The sequence below is a fragment of the Phacochoerus africanus genome, chromosome 1 (assembly GCF_016906955.1).
Source record: "Phacochoerus africanus isolate WHEZ1 chromosome 1, ROS_Pafr_v1, whole genome shotgun sequence".
In the NCBI taxonomy this organism is placed as follows: Eukaryota; Metazoa; Chordata; class Mammalia; order Artiodactyla; family Suidae; genus Phacochoerus; species Phacochoerus africanus.
In genome coordinates this window covers 196,614,589-196,619,788 of record NC_062544.1, presented here as the reverse complement: position 1 = coordinate 196,619,788, position 5,200 = coordinate 196,614,589, and the positions used below count along the sequence as shown (strand labels likewise).

Here is a 5,200-nt window from a genome sequence, read left to right as displayed (position 1 = left end):
AAAAGCCAGTCCCCAGGAATTGATTCCTGCCCCCGATACATCCACAGCCTGTGAGTCAGCAAAGCTGTTAATGTTAGTATCTGTTTTCTCTTTTGTAAAATGTGTACAGTTTGGTCTATTTCACATAGCACTGAGGATCACTGAAGATATAGGATTAAAAGTCTTCTTATAAACTAGTAAGTATTATGGATCTGAAAATAATTCTCATTATATATTGAAAGCCTCTGTCCCTATTATATTTTTAAAGTTTAATTTTATATTTAGACTACCATTTTTATATGTTACTATCTATTGATCTACCTACCTATCACCTATCTATCTTTCTCTACTCGTTCATCTATCCCACCATCTTCCCTGTAAATTCAAACAAAGCATGAACATTGGTTCCATGGGAATCTTATGCTTGCCTGTATTAATGCCAGCATCAGCTTGAGGCAACTCACAGAGGATTTGAGGTAGAGTCATATACTGAACATCTAAGGCAATATAGAAATAATTCTCCTGGTGATAAACAGGAGTTCCATGCTTCTTTAAAAAGCAGATGAACGATTATGTTCCATATGATCTAATATAAACACTTACATCTGTTAAATATATATCTTTCATAAATTCTGGCAGAACCAAATACAATTCACAAATAGTTATATTATTATATAATTGCCTTATTTTCTGATGCATATTGTATGCCATCATTTCAGAAAACATACCAAGTAAAATCATATTTATCTTAGATAAATACATCCTGTATATTTTCAATAAAGTGATAGAAATCAACACAATAATTTAAAAACCACATATGGTTAAGAAAAATGCCAAAGGGGGGGAGATTAATTTTGACTTTGTTGGTATGTTTCCTGAGCTGGAACAGAATCCTGAAATGCCGGTGGCATTCACACCTCTTCATTGCTGCCGTTAGCAATTCTTCATCTACTTCTGAAGTCTATAACAGCTTAGTGTATCAGAGAGATGCCAAGTTCAAATATAACTCCTGATACAGTGTTATGAAAATTATTCATTAATAAGTAACATTCAGACCTCCATGATTAAATATGGAGTCCAAATCAATTCACAGAGGCATTTTTCAATCTTTTTTCTTTTCACCTCCACTTATTTTGAATATATTCAAAGTAAAATCATGACTACTATAATTCTATAGCATGTTTCAAGCTGAGAACATGGTGTTAATTTACTTATCATCCAATCATATTTTATAGTTTGGTTCTTCAGATAGGTGAATTCACACTTTTTTTTCTTTTGCCTTTTGTCTTTTGTCCTTTTAGGGCCACACCAGCAGCATATGGAGGTTCCCAGGCTAGGGGTCTAATCAGAGCTGTTGCTGCCGGCCTTCGCCAGAGCCACAGCAACGCCAGATCTGAGGCACATCTGCGACCTACACCACAGCTCATGACAACACCAGATCCTTAACCCACTGAGGGAGGCCGGGGATTGAACCCACAACCTCATGGTTCCTAGTCGGATCTGTTTCCGCTGAGCCATGATGGGAACTCCAGCTTTCACAGTTTTTTGATTGAGAGTAACTATAACAAATATATGTTATGTCCTCTCATAGTATACATACCACCCCTTCCTGTAACAAACACAGATACAGAAAAACAAAATTGAAATAATGTATTTATTTATTACTATAATTTTTACTTCTATTTTCTTCTATTCTGTCTTTGTAAAATACTGGTCACTCAATTAAATTGATTTGATGTTGGTGTAGCTGGAAAAATTACCATCTCAGTACTTTTCAAAGCTACCTGGAGTGCTGACTTTAGCTACAATATACTAATACTGGAACAGAGATTAGCATGGTACCTGGGCAAGAATGACACACAAATTTGTAAATAATTCTGTATTTTACAAAAAATCACTTGGGGAAGTTGGATCCTGGATGAATGAATGGATAAGCAATACTACCCTGCTTCCTAGCACAGAAGAATGGAATTTTATTTCATTCTTTTGCAGCACAGTGGAGGAGACCTCATTATTGTCATTTTAAAAATGAGAGAAGAAACTTAGGGATATGACTTTATGAAGGTCACAAAGTAACCTTCTACATTTTGATTCGATTTTCTCCCATAAAAGGGAGCTATTTCACCTCTGAGAACTATATTGAAGAAACCAAATAAAATTGGATGTCATAAAAATAATGCAAGAAGGAGTAAAATCTTGATTAATAAGAAAGTGCCAGGCAGCTATGGTTAATTGAAGACTAACTAGAGGTTTCTTTTTGTTTTAACCTTTAATGCTGAAAATCCTTTCAAAATAGATTGAGCCATATCCTGGTTTATGTAACTTTAGTGTAATGAACACAGTTAAATCTCTCTTTGAGTGTTTTCTTTTTTTCTAACTTCTATATATCCTTGTAGATGTGGATCATACAGGAAATTGATTTGAAGCCAGGAAAAAATTAAAGTGGCTCTTTGAATCAAGTCTTTAATAGGAACTCATATCATCTCTTTCTTTAAAATAAAGCACTAAAACAGTTTCAGATCTAGGTGTGTGTGTGTGTGTGTGTGTGTTGTTTTTATATTCTGTTGTTGTTGTTTTTGAGACTGATTCAAGGAGGTTGGTCTGTAGAAGACAATTACAATCAAATAGTAATTTATGCTCTTCTCCCTCCAAATGGAATTTTAGGCTGCAGGAATATTATCATTTTTTCAGCTTATACTAGGGTATTCTCTTTTATTTTTTAAAAATTTCATTATAGTTGATTTACAATGTTCTGTCAATTTCTGCTCTACAGCAAAGTGACCCATTTATACATTTACATACATCCTTTTTTTTTTCACATTATCCTCCATGTTCCATCACAAGTGATTAAATATAGTTCCCTGTGCTATACAGCAGGATCTCATTGTTTATCCATTCCAAATGCAATAGTTTGCATCTACTATCCCTAAAATCCCAGTCCATCCTACTCCCTCCCCTTCTTCCTCCCCCTTGGCAACCACAAGTCTATTCTCCATATCCATGAGTTTGTTTCTTTTCTGTAGATAGGTTCATTTGTACCATCTATTAGATTCCAGATGTGATATCATATGGTATTTGTCTTTTCTTCCGACTTAAACATAAGACAAGACATTACAAAACTCCTAGAAGATAGCATAGGCAAAACATTCTCTGACATCAACAGTACAAATGCAAAAAAAAAAAAAAAAAAAGACATTTCTTAGGTCAGTCTCCCAAAGCAACAGAAATAAAAGCAAAAATAAACCAATGAGACCTAATCAAACTGACAAGCTTTTGCACAACAAGGGGAACCATAAAAAACCAAAAAGACAACCTATGGAATGGGATAAAATAGTTTCAAATGATGCAACTAACAAGGTCTTAATCTCCAAAATATACAAACAACTCATACAACTCAACAGCATAAAAACCAAACAACCACATTTTGAAAAACGGGCAGAAGACCTGAATAGACATTTCACCAAGAAGACATATGGGTGGCCAAGAGGCACATGAAAAAATGTTCAACCTCACTAATTATTAGAGAAATGCAAATAAAAACTACAATGAGGTACCACCTCACATCAGTCAGAATGGCCATCATTAGTAAGTGTATAAATAACAAATGCTGGAGAGGGTGTGGAGAAGGGGGAAACCTCACTATTGGTGGGAATGTAAGTTGGTAAAACCACTATGGAAAACAGTATGGAGGTACCTCAGAAAACTAAATATAGAACTACCATATGATCCAGCAATCCCACTCCTGGGCATATATCCAGACAAAACTTTCATTGAAAAAAATACATGTACCCCTAAGTTCACAGCAGCACTATTCACAATAGGCAATACATGGAAACAATATAAATATCCAAGGACAGATGAATGGATTAAGAAGATGTGGTTCATATATACAATAGAATAGTACTCAGCCATAAAAAAAAATAATGCCATTTGCAGCAACATGGATGGAACTAGAGACTCTCATGCTAAGTGAAGTAGGGTATTCTCTTATACTAAGGAAAAGATGCAGTTACAACTTTTATAGATTGTTCAGAGACAGCTGAAATTCATAAGCTTCCTCTTTTATTAGGAAAAATATGAAAGTGTAGTTTTCTCACAGAAACCAATGAAATCTCACTCTGAACAGTTGACCTCAATCTCCCTTGACCAAGACTGACACCTCTCAGCCTTTTCTTTATGCACCATCCATCACCTTTACTGTTTTCATTGACAGACATTTATTGAAACAGAGGCATAAGTAATTTGACATGGGAACAAGTGACAATGTAATCAAAGAGACACACACCAGAAGTGGCTACTATAGGTGCTCTGGGTGTCTTTATTGGCAGGACAACATCATAGTCTTTACAGTTTAGCAAAATAAATTTAGAAATAGATTTCACAGCTAAAATTAGCAACTTTCAAAATAGAGGCTAAAATACTTTAGAAACATTTACTCTGTCACAAGACTATAGTTTTAAAGTCTAACCAAGCCTTTTCCTTTAAGTGCCCCCTGACATTTAATTACTACAGAAGCCTCTGTATAAACCCTAGCTTGGAAGACTACTGGTCACCCACGTCTGGCTATGTAGTCACCTGAATCCTGCTGCTCTAATGTTGCATTTGTCCTAAGTGAATCTTTCACATGAGGTAGAGTCTTAGTACCCTATGGGGAAAATATAAACCCAAGATATAGCAGAGTTTATAGGATTGTTTTCTGTGTGCTGGCTAATAAATGGCTATGTTTGCAGAAGAATTTCATATTTAATTACTTAGAAAGTTTCTTTATTGTGAAAGATGGCACAGGAGCAGTATTTAAACTTTTCCTTCTTACAACCATTGGCTATTGATTTATATGCAAAGAAGCCTGAATATTTGTGTATGTCCAGATTGGTTTAGGTCAATTTATAATAAGATATATCAAAATAAAGCTTGAGTGAGCATTCCTAAGCATATTCACTCAGTAGGTAGACTAAATGATCAATAACATCCCTTCTATTTAAAGACACAGAACTCTTTGTATGAGCCTACATTCAGAATATTCCTAGAAAGGAATGACTCCTCTCTGGAATATTTTGATGATTAGAAATGACTTTGCCAAGAAGAATTTGCCCACACTTTCTTGGATTGGTGGTTCTTTATAGAAGTTGTTTGGCTCCAACATAAGTAGACCTTAATTGAGAGTATAAAAATTGTGAGGATAACATAGTCCCAGCATTTCATATGTAAGGAGTTGTTAAGT

The 5,200-nt window shown here is 34.9% G+C and overlaps 1 pseudogene; it reads left to right on the top strand.

The window, feature by feature from the left end:
- The first annotated feature begins 1,769 nt into the window (after window positions 1–1,769).
- LOC125114284 (uncharacterized) lies at window positions 1,770–1,866 on the top strand (annotated as a pseudogene).
- Window positions 1,867–5,200: the final 3,334 nt, after the last annotated feature.